This window comes from Schistocerca nitens, chromosome 1, assembly GCF_023898315.1.
Source record: "Schistocerca nitens isolate TAMUIC-IGC-003100 chromosome 1, iqSchNite1.1, whole genome shotgun sequence".
NCBI classification, from domain to species: domain Eukaryota; kingdom Metazoa; phylum Arthropoda; class Insecta; order Orthoptera; family Acrididae; genus Schistocerca; species Schistocerca nitens.
The window spans coordinates 432,203,594-432,218,593 of record NC_064614.1 but is presented as its reverse complement, the minus strand read 5'-3'; the positions used below and the strand labels follow the sequence as shown (position 1 = coordinate 432,218,593).

Here is a 15,000-nt window from a genome sequence, read left to right as displayed (position 1 = left end):
TTACTCCACGGTAATTGGGACAGAGTGTTCGTTTTTCGAAGTACAGCCGCCAGGGAGCAGACACCGATGGAAGGAAAATGGCCCAATAGAGTACAACCAAATTAGACATTTCGTGGCAGGACAAAAATTTTGTCTTTAAAGGTGCGCCACCAAAAACTGGGAGTTCACACGTGCAACTGTATTGCAACTGCAGAAATCCACTAGCTGGGGCGACACTTTTATTGCGTGTGTGGGTCCGGCTTTATACTTAGTATGTTATAACCTCTGTCTGCAGGAAAGTTAATCCTAATTTTGCTTCCTCCCTAAAACAGGCGCTGGACGAAAATATCTAAAATCTGTAATACTTCATACACTTACTGTAATATAACGTAGCGTGGTCATAATTTCGAAGCACTCGATCGCCTTCATTTTCGACAAGACTGCCTTGTTTATGAATATTTAATGTGATCACTGGGTTACAAGGATTACCTCATTCGTTATACAATAGCTGATAAGTATTTGGGCACAGGCTGCCTTTTTGTACGGTTTTGTTGTAGTTATTTTACTTCTGTTATCTGACAGATACGCATATCAGGAGCACACGTGCGCTAACGAAGGACTTTGTAATGTCAAAGGATGCGCGTATTTTCTCATTTGTGGATTGTCATCTTTGGAACAGCGACACGAAATTCAAGTTTTCTGCCACAGGAAAGAAGCTAAATTGAAAAAATTACTTTAATGCGAAATATGGTGGAAAAAAATATTTGCCGTGACTGAATTGTGAGTTATCTATATTTCATACAAGCGACTGGTGTTATTTTAGTATCATGTGCTACATGACAAAGGCTGTCAAGCGAAATGCGAAAGGAATTCTTTTGCGCAGTGCGTAAACTGCAATTTAGGAAAGCACACTGCTTTTTGATGTCTAAGGGAAAATGTGTTATTATTCTTAGGCATCTGAATCGAAAACAGATTGAGCGTCTAACTTTTTTATGCGCTTCTTCGTAGTGTATCTTCCGCACTTGCGTGCTCTAACATTTACGTTGCTAATCAAGAACGATTTGTTTCATAGCAGGAAATTCCGCCACTTAGTACGATAAGATTCAGCCACTAACCATCCTATTCCACCTGTGTGTGTCAGTAACTTAATACTACACGAAATTTCGCCATTGTGTCGGTGAGATTTCTACATGTGCATGCACCTTTATCCTTTTGTATAGTTATTCAGTTATCAGTGTATAGTTTAATTTGTGTTGTCTTTTTAGACTGTCTATTTTAGAAATATTATACATTAGAATTTTGTGATCATTTACTATTAAAATCTAAAGGCATTTCAGTGGTGTTGAGCGATATGCAGGTTTTGTACTCCAATAGCAAAGTTATGCTAGTTGACTTTGTTCAATATTACGCCAAAAATGAATAAGTATGATGCATCTTTCATGCAAGATGCTCTTCATTACTCCATGGTTCTTGGTCACAATTTCCAGCAGATGGGTTTTCACAATAACTACAGTTTATCTAATTGTTTTCAATACCAAAAGTGATTGCTTAGTTATCTTCTAATCATGGATACAAAGATGGTTGCATGAAAACATGTGAAATGTCATGATTTTCAGGCACAAAAGATAAAGAGGAGGGTTTTCGAAGTTACACAGAATGGTTCTGCTACCTTAATGCATAAAACAAATAAATGTTGTGTTGTTCAAGGAAGGAACTAATTTTTCATATGCTGTGATTAGTTAGCTATTGTTGTTGTGGTCTTCAGTCCTGAGATGGGTTTGATGCAGCTCTCCATGCTACTCTATCCTGTGCAAGCTTCTTCATCTCCCAGTATCTACTGTAACCTACATCCTTCTGAATCTGTTTAGTGTATTCATCTCTTGGTCTCCCTCTACGATTTTTACACTCCACACTGCCCTCCAATATTAAATTGGTGATCCCTTGATGCCTCAGAATGTGCCCCACCAACCAATCCCTTCTCCTAGTAAAATTGTGCCACAAATTTCACTTCTCTCCAATTCTACTCAATACCTCCTCATTAGTTATGTGATCTACCCATCTAATCTTCAGCATCCTTCTGTAGCACCACATTTCGAAAGCTTCTAATCTCTTTTTGTCCAAACTATTTATCGTCCACATTTCACTTCCATACATGGCTACATTCCATACAAATACTTTCAGAAACGACTTCCTGACACTTAAATCTATACTCGATTTTAACAAATTTCTCTTCTTCAAAAACGCTTCCCTTGCCATTGCCAGTCTACATTTTAAATCTTCTCTACTTCGACCATCCTCAGTTATTATTAAGCCTCTCATTTCCTAATCTAATTCCCGCAGCATCACCCGATTTAATTTGACTACATTCCCTTATCCTCATTTTCTTCAGTTGATGTTCATCTTATATCCTCCTTTCAAGACACTGTCCATTCCGTTCAGCTGCTCTTCAGTTCCTTTGCTGTCTCTGACAGAATTACAATGTCATCGGCGAACCTCAAAGTTTTTATTTCTTCTCCATGGATTTTAATTCCTACTCCGAACTTTTCTTTTATTTCCTTTACTGCTTGCTCAATGTACAGATTGAATAACATCGGGGAGAGGCTACAACCCTGTCTCACTCCCTTCCCAACCACTGCTTCCCTTTACTGCCCCTCAACTCTTATAACTGCCATCTGGATTCTGTACAAATTGTAAAGAGTTAGCCATGAGTGTGTTAAAGTATGTTTGTATTGAATAGACCACCACAAGCTTTTGTCTTATTTCTCCTTTAGAAATTACACACATGCAGCTGACAGTGTTTTGTCTATTATCACAATAGATCTTGGAGAAAATGCGAGGAAATATTGCCTTTCTATATCTGAACGTCAGAGTATTTGTACTTGACAACCACTAGTGCTCATAATTAAGACGACAAAAATGAGCATATTTCATTAGTATTGTGGCTAAACATTACATTCCTAATTTTGGGATACATACATAAAGTAACTTCTGTTTTACAGGATGCCATAATAAACACTAACCTACAATAGTTGTATATTAACATATTTTATTTCACTCAGAATTTACAAAAAATTCCCATTTTGATTCTTGCACAAGGTCTTCACTATAGGGCAGTGTGTTATTCTGTTGAGATTGCGCACAAAGTACTGAAAGATGTTTTTGTGGAAGACTGAAAGCTGTGCTATTTCAGCCGTTATTACGAGTCTTATGTTGACACATTTAATGGTGTATGAGTATAGAGGAACAGTATGTAAATATTGTTGAAACCAACATTGGGCTTCGTATAATCCCTTTTCAGCACTGACACAAGCTAAAGTGTATATGATATGATAATGTGTAAGGAGACAACACTTTCTCCTTTGGCAGTATATCCTTACATGCCAGACTATTGTGTGAAAGTTACAGTATTCTGCCCCTGACACTCACATATCATGTTTTAAAGTAGAACACTGTAAAAGAAGGGGGGGGGGGAGCATACCATCAGGTCTCTTAACATAAAAGAAAGGCAAGAGAGGTTTGAAATGAAGTGTAGTATATCCAAAAGATAATGTTCAACGCCCACACTTAATCTTGGAAAAACTGTATTACATAATAAACAAAATTCCACTTGACTATTTTGTTCGTGTTACGTACATGTATCAAAGACTGATTATGAAAAATGCTGGAAAAGGAGGGGGGAGGAGGAGAAGGAGAGTGTGGGAGAGAGGAGAAGGCACATTGTAACTCCTACTACCAGAGGATTGTAAAAAAATTCCTGTTATGTGAAGCACACAAAGTTATACAGTGTGTGTGCAGAGGATGTGAATGTACAACAAAGGAAATGTCAATGTTCTTATATTTGCAAGATAGCCATTTTAAATTTTGCTGTGATCTTCACAAAAAAAATAACTTTCGTGGGAAGAGGGCTCTTGAAGGAGAGGACCATAGGTAAAGCTGCTGAGAGCATTATACTGTCAGAAGATTTATGCTTTCTGAACCTGGGGAAGGCACACATTTCAGTAGCAGTGCAGGCTCATTCTCAGCATGTGAACTCTTGTTACAGTTGGCTGCCATCAAGAAAGTACTGATTGAGATGTAGCTCATTTTACTTGTAAATTATTATTTTCCCTTCAGGTTACACCTATCTGCATTAGGGAAGAGTCCAATTCCACCCACTGCTTTGACCCATGATGTCATCAATATGACAGAAATGCCTACTTCCAACATATACTAAATGGCAACTATGTCATCACTACATACACAAGGCAACAAATGCAGACAAAAATAAAAAGTCACAAGAACATATCACTCCGACATTAAAATGAAACTAACAGGGCAACTGTGGGAAATAGGGAGTTTAGGACAGGGACAAGCTAAATATATAACAATTCAAAACAGTGCACCATCCAAAACGAAAATTATCAAAAAGAATCTCAACTTACGACAAAATGCCACAGCTACGAAACCAACAAGAATTGTACACTTCACTCGACCTATAGCTCAAATGAAGTCAACAGTACCAAAAAATCTCTGCTATTCCAAAAAGTGGAATGTGGCATTTCCCTTTATATGTACAGCTCAAACGAAGCCCTCGATACCAAAAGCCAACACCTAAAACTCTGAAAAATGGAATCGAACATTTCTCTTGGTCTATATAGCTCAAATGCAGCTCTCAATACCAAAAACCAACACCTGGAACTCCGAAAAGTAGAATCGGACCTATCCCTTGACCGATATAACCCAAATGCAGATTTTGATATGTACAAAAAAACCATGAACTTCACACACTCACATAACTTACACAACACAACCAAAACCCCAACAACTCAAAAACCCTAATTCACTAGCACAACCAAAATATAATGAATATAAAACAGACAAAACATCACAAATCAGAATTACTATAGAATAAAACCAAAACAAAATCACTGAGGTTGGCTACACACACACACACACACACACACACACACACACACACACACACATTAAAAAAAAAATCTATGAAAACACACACAACCTCCCACCCCATAGACCAGACCCAGCCTACCCAGTTCCAGTCCCAAAAACAAAACCAACAAAAAAAAAGAAACAAACAAATCAGAATCAATCGCACTGTACAATAAAAAATCAACCAGACTGGTCCTTTCCAAACTAACCTCTGAACACCCCCTCCCCCCCACCTATCCATAACCTGCCCCATTAAACCCACAAACAATAACCAAAAACTGATTCTTCCCTACCTCCACCCCCCCTCCCCCACACAACCCCAACCCCTTCAATTCACCACCCTCGGCCTATACATCCCCACAACCCTTAAAAACGCAACAAACACAGAAGTTCTCGGGGACACACTTCCTCCAGCAATACTCATCTAAGTGAGATTGCAGGTTGGAAGAGCACCTCTTCTCCCCCCTCCCTATAACAAATTTAATTGTCCCTCATAATCCCCTATGGTATTAGTGCAAGCTCCAGTGTTATAATCTTTCAACTGAATGCTGTGGTTAAGTGTCCATAACCCCTCTTCTCCCAACCCCTATATGACAAAAATGCTTAACACCACAGTACTCTACTCCTCAGTAGATTCCTCAACGAACCCCACTAGTTCCCTCTTACTACAACTGCGTAAAGCCCTAAAAGCAAAATAAGCATACCAAACCCTGTAATGACAGTCTCTCACCCACAAACCAACCCAAGAAACCCCCCTCCCCCGCCACCCATCTTCCTCGTAACCAAACCGTGACTTGCCAATTTCGACAACCAACCCTGGCCCACCTGACCTTCTCCTTTACTTCACATAGTCCGAATACACTTCATAACAAAAAGAAAACCAATTTTCAACAGTTCTAACACTCATACCAATCTCAGGTGCACTAAAACTTAAGGAGGACCTATAACAAAAGTAAGTCACCCATAGCAGCACATAACAAAAAGCTGGTAAACTTATCAGTCATATCCATCCCAAACAGAAAAACAACAAAAAATAGTAATATATCTAAAAACACAGATGATGTGACTTACCGAACGAAAGTGCTGGCAGGTCGATAGACACACAAACAAACACAAACATACACACAAAATTCAAGCTTTCGCAACAAACTGTTGCCTCATCAGGAAAGAGGGAAGGAGAGGGAAAGACGAAAGGATGTGGGTTTTAAGGGAGAGGGTAAGGAGTCATTCCAATCCCAGGAGCGGAAAGACTTACCTTAGGGGGAAAAAAGGACAGGTATACACTCGCGCACACACACACACACACATATCCATCCGCACATACACAGACACAAGCAGACAATGTCTTTCCGCTCCTGGGATTGGAATGACTCCTTACCCTCTCCCTTAAAACCCACATCCTTTCGTCTTTCCCTCTCCTTCCCTCTTTCCTGATGAGGCAACAGTTTGTTGCGAAAGCTTGAATTTTGTGTGTATGTTTGTGTTTGTTTGTGTGTCTATCGACCTGCCAGCACTTTCGTTCGGTAAGTCACATCATCTGTGTTTTTAGATATATTTTTCCCACGTGGAATGTTTCCCTCTATTATATTCAATCACAAAAAATAGTAAATTTCATTCTGCAAGACAAACACCAGACTGATCAGACCTAATGAAAACATGTAACTCCATAAGTTGTTTTACATTGACAATGATTCACTAGTGATAAAGTGATGTTGGTGAGGAGGAAATTTAGAAAGAGATTGAATTATGCAACCAATCTAACAGCCATAACCTTCTACAATGCCTAACGAAAAAAAGTGAAGCACCCAGAAGGGGAAGTGAAGCACCCAGAAGGGGAGGAAGAACTGAAACAAAATTTCACAGGGCGCGAGATGGTATGTAATGTTATTTCAGTGATTACAAATCTGAATCAAATTTAGAAAGAACTTGGCAATATGAGCCCACTTATCAGCATTACATTGCACCCCATCTGGCCTGAATGCAGGCACTCATTTGGATGGGAAGGATGTCACAAAGCTGTCGTATCCTCTTGTGAGGCAAGCTGGTCCATAACTGTTGTATCTGATCCTTGATATCCTGGATACTGGCACTAAGTTGCCATCCAAGGTGGTCCCACGTGAGCTTTTGTTTTCCACCTTCCTGGAAGTCAGCATGTAGGAGCACAATAAGTTATTACAATCCACTTTGTTTCAGGCAGCAGATGCGCCACCACCTCATTCTCCACCTTCTCGACGACTCTGACGATGTCCACGACCATTGTGAACTTGTGAGTGGGAGCAAAATTAAGTTTCCCTCTCTAGGACTACTATAGGGATGTCAATGCTGGTTCCACGAAGAAGGTGGAGAACAAGGGACAGGACGCTTCTCAATGACTCAGATTTCTTAGAGGGGGTCAACAAAGATGGGGTGTGATTATAACCCATTGTCAGCAACAACAAGGCTCCTACATATCTGCTGGCAAAATACCTGACAAGTAATAAGCCCCTTATATGCCTGCATCACACTTGCTATAAAATGCCTCAACAGCTTCAGGCTTGAAGGATTTAGAATGTCCTAGTTAGCTTGGATCATTTTGTTATTCACCATGGTGCCTCTACGAGAGCCACTAGAACTCATTGGTCAGAAATTTGTTGGGAAGATCACTCTCTTTTTCAGGAATGTCCTGATATCCACATATTTTCTGTTTAATGGAGAATACTAGGAACAAATCGAGGGAGTCACAATGGACACATGAGCAGTGGGATTAAAACTCTCATATAGCCATCCTGATTTGGGTTTTTTGTGGTTCTGCTACAGCATTAAAGGTGAACGCTTGATAGGCCCCTCAAAAAGGATACTGCTGATTTTTTCACCACATCCTCCTCCTGCCTGAGTTGTAACTAATGACTCTGTTACCGTGGGACACAAAACAATACTCACCCTTCTCTGGTGCTAGTCTCTGGGGCACAGAAGGAAGACTGCAGTCCTTCACCACTGTCCATATATTGCCTCTGTTGGACTCTTCCCATTGGTCAAGCATTTTACAAAAGACGCCCAACAAAATCACAAATGCCTCTTGTAGTAAATGTGCTATCAGTGCCTTGATTACTGAGATAAGTCATTCAGCTGCACTGTTTCTGAGGGAATGTATGGAGCTAAGGGGATATGGTGAATGTCATTCACTGTGCAAAAATAGCTGCATGTAAAAATCTGCAACTGCACAATGTAGGGGAAATTTGAAAGGAATCCAACACAATATTTTTTGCCAGATGTGTTGTTACTGGTGTAACAGAGTGTGAAATCTATTGTGATTTTGTTTTGACAAGGGTAAAATGAGAAATGAAGTGAGGCCTCAAATGCTGAACTTCATGTTTATTGTGTGTGCCATTTAACACGTGCCCATTGACAGATACAGCAAAGAACAGCTTGAATGGAAGAGTACACTTTCTCTACAAACAGTGTCACCAGTTTATACTGATTGCTAGATTTTGAATTTTAAGGGCTGTCAAGTTTATTGTTGCATTAAGCATTTGGCTCCTAATTTAGTCACTTCAGTGTTCAGTGTCTATCAAGAGGCCAGAAAACACCTTCCTCCACACCTCCAAGACCACATAACTTTTGCTCCTTAACAGTAATAATACCCAATGCACTATTTGAAGCTCAAATTACTTGAAAAGTGTGCATGATGGACAAAACAAGAAAAATATTCTTCTTCGTCAAACCTTCATAACTGCAGTTTACATAGTGTTTTTGCTCAAGCAGACAATGTTTGCAGCCTGTGCATTGCATACAGAATGACTAGTATTTATACACACACTGTCCATCCAAAAAGTTCTGAGACTTACAAGTGATGTCAGGAGAGTAACTATGGTAGCACCTTGAACTAACTACTGTAAGCAACAGATATACATTTGACCAGTCAATTGTCAGTGGGCAGTATTAACTAATGGACAGGCAGCCATAGTGGGTCAATGTTGTTGTCACAAATCACAATGAAACAATGAGCAGCCATTCAATTTCACATTTTCTATGTAAATTGCTATAGAGACATTTGAGTCCAAGGAAAAGGCTTATGGTGAGAATTATTTGAGCCATGAATGAGTGTTTTACGTGGTGTAAACATTTTGAAGAACGAAAAATATTGCTCGAGGACAATGAGAGGTTAGGCCATCCCATCTCTAATTCATCTGCCAGAAACACTGAGAAAATTCACGATCATTTGTAAACCAACTATCATCTCTTATGCTGAGCTATCACTGAAGAACTGAACATTGCCAAATCTAGTGTTCAAGATATTCTCTAGAGTGCTCTGAATGAGAGAAAAATTTGTGCAAAGTTTGTCCCATACACCTCGACTCCCAAAGAAAGGTGGCGATCCGTGGACACGTGCTGCAACTTGATTGAGATGAAAAATGTGGACATTTGTTTTCTGGAAAGATCATCATGGGTGACAAGACTTATCAGTATGAGTGTACTACAAAATGACAAAACGCGGAATGGGTCTCTGATAGATTGCCAAGACTGAAAAAAGTGCAAATGACAAAGGCGAAAGTGAAGACAATGTGCTTCATATTTTCGGTGATCATGGCATTTTCCACAGGGAATTTGTTTCCAGCGGCACCAATGTAAATTGTCAGTATTATTTGTGTGTTCTGTGTCAGTTTGCCAGAGGATTCTGAGAGTTTGGCTGCAACACTGGAAGAAGAGGGATTTCTTCTAGCTGCATGACATTACACCCCCTCACTCACATGTTACAGTTTAGTGCAGTTTCTAGTGAAAACACACATACCAGTTCTCAAACACACACCACATTCACCCACTTTGGTTTTGAGTGACTTTTTATTCCCAAAAATAAAAATCGCATAAAGGATCAACACTTTGATGACATAAGAGTCAAAGAGACACAAGAGTTGAACAACATACGGACAAACTTCTATGAAAGTTTCATGGTTGTAATGACGTGCTGTACATTTTACTCACATGGGGCTATGTAGAACATCTGAAGCTTTAAAACCACCATATTAAGTTTTTCTTTTTTTTATTATTACTCCAGTCTCTAGACTTTTTAGGCTGACAGGGTATGGCAGTGACAAAAATTCCCTTACAATCTCTCAATAAAATTTCCATTCTAATGTTACAGGTGCTGTACCACATGCAAGTGGAATCGAGCATTGTTATTTCCAAGAGTATCTTTTAATTCTGGTGTTGCGTGTGACTGGTAAGCGATTATTTTTTGTGGTCTTAGTAGACTTGCAATGAATATTTGGCTATTATTCAGTATTTATCCTGGTCAGCTGCTTTTATCCTATTTGGCTGAATACCGAATATCTGGATACTATTTGGCCAAATACTTAAGTAAGATGTTTTTTGAAATCAGATAATTGGTAAAATGGGGTAAAATGAAAATACTGATTTATTTTATAGTAGTAGTAGTAATAATAATAATAATAATAATAATAATAATAATAATAATAATATATTTTTCTTCTAATTCTTAATGTAGTCATGGGTACATAATTAGCATCTATGTTATAAAAATTAACAAAAAACTAAGTCTTAAAAAAAATAAATTTACGTATTCTGTACACCCTACCCCCATGAACCATGGACCTTGCCATTGGTGGGGAGGCTTGTGTGCCTCAGTGATACAGATGGCTGTACCGTACGTGCAACCACAACGGAGGGGTATCTGTTGAGAGGCCAGACAAATGTGTGGTTCCTGAAGAGGGGCAGCTGCCTTTTCAGTAGTTGCAGGGGCAACAGTCTTTATGATTGACTGATCTGGCCTTGCAACACTAACCAAAACGGCGTAGCTGTGCTGGTACTGCGAACAGCTGAAAGCAAGGGGAAACTACAGCCGTAATTATCCCCGAGGGCATGCAGCTTTACTATATGGTTAAATGATGATGGCGTCCTCTTGGGTAAAATATTCCGGAGGTAAAATAGTCCCCCATTCGGATCTCCGGGCGGGGACTACTCAAGAGGACGTCGTTACCAGGAGAAAGAAACCTAGCGTTCTACGGATCGGAGCGTGGGATGTCAGATCCCTTAATCGGGCTGGTAGGTTAGAAAATTTAAAAAGGGAAATGGATAGGTTGAAGTTAGATACAGTGGGAATTAGTGAAGTTCGGTGGCAGGTGAATACAGGGTTATAAATACAAAATCAAATAGGGGTAATGCAGCAGTAGGTTTAATAATGAATAAAAAAATAGGAGTGCGGGTAAGCTACTACCAACAGCTTAGTGAATGCATTATTGTGGCCAAGATAGACACGAAGCCCATGCCTACTACAGTAGTACAAGTTTATATGCCAACTAGCTCTGCAGATGATGAAGAAATTGATGAAATGTATGATGAGATAAAAGAAATTATTCAGGTAGTGAAGGGAGACGAAAATTTAATAGTCATGGGTGACTGGAATTCAACAGCAGGAAAAGGAAGAGAAGGAAACATAGTAGGAGAATATGGATTAGGGCTAAGAAATGAAAGAGGAAGCCGCCTGGTAGAATTTTGCACAGAGCATAACTTAATCATAGCTAACACTTGGTTCAGGAATCATGAAAGAAGGTTGTATACATGGAAGAACCCTGGAGATACTAGAAGGTTTCAGATAGATTATATAATGGTAAGACAGAGATTTAGGAACCAGGTTTTAAATTGTAAGACATTTCCAGGGGCAGGTGTGGACTCTGACCACAATCTATTGGTTATGAACTGTAGATTAAAACTGAAGAAACTGCAAAAAGGTGGGAATTTAAGGAGATGGGACCTGGATAAATTAACTAAACCAGACGTCGTACAGAGTTTCAGGGAGAGCATTAGGGAACAATTGACAGGAATGGGGGAAAGAAATACAGTAGAAGAAGAATGGGTAGCTCTGAGGGATGAAATAGTGAAGGCAGCAGAGGATCAAGTAGGTAAAAAGACAAGGGCTAGTAGAAATCCTTGGGTAACTGAAGAAATATTGAATTTAATTGATGAAAGGAGAAAATATAAAAATGCAGTAAATGAAGCAGGCATAAAGGAATACAAAGTCTCAAAAATGAGATCGACAGGAAGTGCAAAATGGCTAAGCAGGGATGGCTAGAGGACAAATGTAAGGATGTAGAGGCTTATCTCATTAGGGGTAAGATAGATACTGCCTACAGGAAAATTAAAGAGACCTTTGGAGAAAAGAGAGCCACTTGTATGAATATTCAAGAGCTCAGATGGAAACCCAGTTCTAAACAAAGAAGGTAAAGCAGAAAGGTGGAAGGAGTATATTGGGGGTCTATACAAGGGCAATGTACTTGAGGACAATATTATGGAAATGGAAGAGGATGTAGATGAAGATGAAATGGGAGATACGATACTGTGTGAAGAGTTTGACAGAGCACTGAAAGACCTGAGTCGAAACAAGGCCCCGGGGGTAGACAACATTCTATTGGAACTACTGACGGCCTTGGGAGAGCCAGTCCTGACAAAACTCTACCATCTGGTGAACAAGATGTATGAGACAGGCGAAATATCCTCAGACTTCAAGAAGAATATAATAATTCAAATACCAAAGAAAGCAGGTGTTGACAGATGTGAAAATTACCGAACTCTCAGTTTAATAAGTCACAGTTGCAAAATACTAATGCGAATTCTTTACAGAAGAATGGAAAAACTAGTAGAAGCCGACCTCGGCGAAGATCAGTTTGGATTCCGCAGAAATGTTGACAATACTGACCCTACAACTTATCTTAGAAAATAGATTAAGGAAAGGCAAACCGACATTTCTAGCATTTGTAGACTTAGAGAAAGCTTTTGACAATATTGACTGGAATACTCTCTTTCAAATTCTAAAGGTGGCAGGGGTAAAATACAGGGAGCGAAAGGCTGTTCACAATTTGTACAGAAACCAGATGGCAGTTATAAGAGTTGAGGGGCATGAAAGGGAAGCAGCGGTTGGGAAGGAAGTGAGACAGGGTTGTAGCCTGCCCCCGATGTTATTCAATCTATATATTGAGCAAGCAGTAAAGGAAACAAAAGAAAAATTCGGAGTAGGTATTAAAGTCCATGGAGAAGAAATAAAAACGTTGAGGTTTGCCGATGACAATGTAATTCTGGTAATTCTGTCAGAGACAGCAAAGGACTTCGAAGTGGAGTTGAACAGAATGGATAGTGTCTTGAAAGGTGGATATAAGATGAACATCAACAAAAGCAAAATGAGGATAATGGAATGTAGTCGAATTAAGTCGGGTGATGTTGAGGGTATTAGATTAGGAAATGAGACACTTAAAGTAGTAAAGGAGTTTTGCTATTTGGGGAGCAAAATAACTGATGATGGTCGAAGTAGAGAGGATATAAAATGTAGACTGGCAATGGCAAGGAAAGCGTTTCTGAAGAAGAGAAATTTGTTAACGTAGAGTATAGATTTAAGTGTCAGGAAGTCGCTTCTGAAAGTATTTGTATGGAGTGTAGCCATGTATGGAAGTGAAACATGGACGATAAATAGTTTGGACAAGAAGAGAATAGAAGCTATCGAAATGTGGTGTTACAGAAGAATGCTGAAGATTAAATGGGTAGATCACATAACTAATGAGGAGGTATTGAATAGAATTGGGGAGGAGTTTGTGGCACAACTTGCCAAGAAGAAGGGACCGTTTGGTAGGACATGTTCTGAGGCATCAAGGGATCAGAAATTTAGCATTGGAGGGTAAAAATCGTAGAGGGAGACCAAGAGATGAATACACTAAGCATATTCAGAAGGATGTAGGTTGCAGTAAGTACTGGGAGATGAAGAAGCTTGCACAGGATAGAGTAGCGTGGAGAGCTGCATCAAACCAGTCTCAGGACTGAAGACAACAACAACAACAACATTCTGTACACACAGTTTTTTAAAAATAATAAATTAATAAATGTCTGAGCATTGAATTAAAATTTAGGACTGGAAGATTATGGTGCAGAAAGATAGATTTTTCTGTATTTTTTGTCAGTAGTTTAGTCCTTTTCTTCTTGCTGACATTCCCAGTGTCAGAGAAAAGAGCGTCTGAATAAACACTGCTTCCTAGTGCTGACAAATTTTTGCTGCAGCATTTAGCAAATGGGGAAATTTAGTTTTTCTTGCTTGCCACCATGTGTGTGGATCATCATGGCTTAGTAAGTTCTTAATACATCAATAAAGGCCCGTTTCAGTTGATGTCCTGGTATGAGCTGTGTTTGTTCTGCAACCACCTCTTTGAAGCAATCCATAGAAGATGAGTTAAAACTTTGGCTTAGACTCTGGTCTTTGGTTCTCATCTTGGCCCAAATAGGGGATTAATTCACACTATTGTTGCTGCTTGTCTCACAGTTCATATTTAGGCTATCAATCAAAATATACTGTCATACTTTTTTTCTCTTTGCAGTTGACTGGTGAAAACATTTGTTTTAAAGCATGGGTCTAAAGCAGTAGCCACCAAATAATTTTTACTTATTGTGAGGTCTTCAGATTGTTCATGCAACCGTTGTTAGATCTAATGTGCTCATTCTGTCACAATATCACATTAATGTAACAACATACAGAATAATTTCACATATGCAAGTGTATCTGGAACTTGTAATTTTTGTTATTCTCTCAAGTGGTTGTAATAATTTCATAAGTTGCTCTATAAGCCCCCATTGTGCAGCAGTCAGATTGGTGACATCACAGTCTGTAAGATAGAGTGAAATGGCCTGTGGTGTTTTTTTTTCTTCTTCTTTTTTTCCCAATTATACCTGCAAGCATATAATAGGTGGAATTCTACTGCATACTGACACCAATTCATGCTGAGGGAGATCCAAATCTTCTTGGATAGACTGCAGTTTTTCCTGTACAATGCCGGAATGATTAAAATGAGTTACAATCCTCCTACCTGTTGCTATGATTTGAGTCATATTTGACTGAGTCCTCAGACAGTAGGTAACAACTAATTGAAGAGTATGAATGAAACGAAGCACTGAGGCCAACTCTGCATTACTAACAGCCTTTACTATGTTTTGTCCATTATTGTGAATAACATGAATTTTTGACAGCTGGATATACCAGAAACTTGCAATTTCCTGTAAACTAATTGCTGTGTTTTCTGCTGTGTGTTCTCTCTCAAAGTGCTTGATTTGCTCAATACTACATGT

At 39.2% G+C, this 15,000-nt stretch overlaps 1 protein-coding gene across 2 annotated transcripts in view; it reads left to right on the top strand.

Moving 5' to 3' along the window:
• The first annotated feature begins 588 nt into the window (after nucleotides 1-588).
• LOC126251063 (uncharacterized) overlaps nucleotides 589-15,000 on the top strand; it is a 51,791-nt gene continuing 37,379 nt past the window's right edge. Inside the window, exons 1-2 of one of the 2 annotated variants that reach the window (XM_049951609.1) lie at nucleotides 589-759; nucleotides 10,025-10,102. The gene's annotated coding sequence lies outside the window, so the exon portion shown is untranslated. Of the gene's footprint in view, nucleotides 760-1,078; nucleotides 1,157-10,024; nucleotides 10,103-15,000 lie in introns of those variants that run through there. The other variant, XM_049951610.1, reaches the window with a different exon arrangement.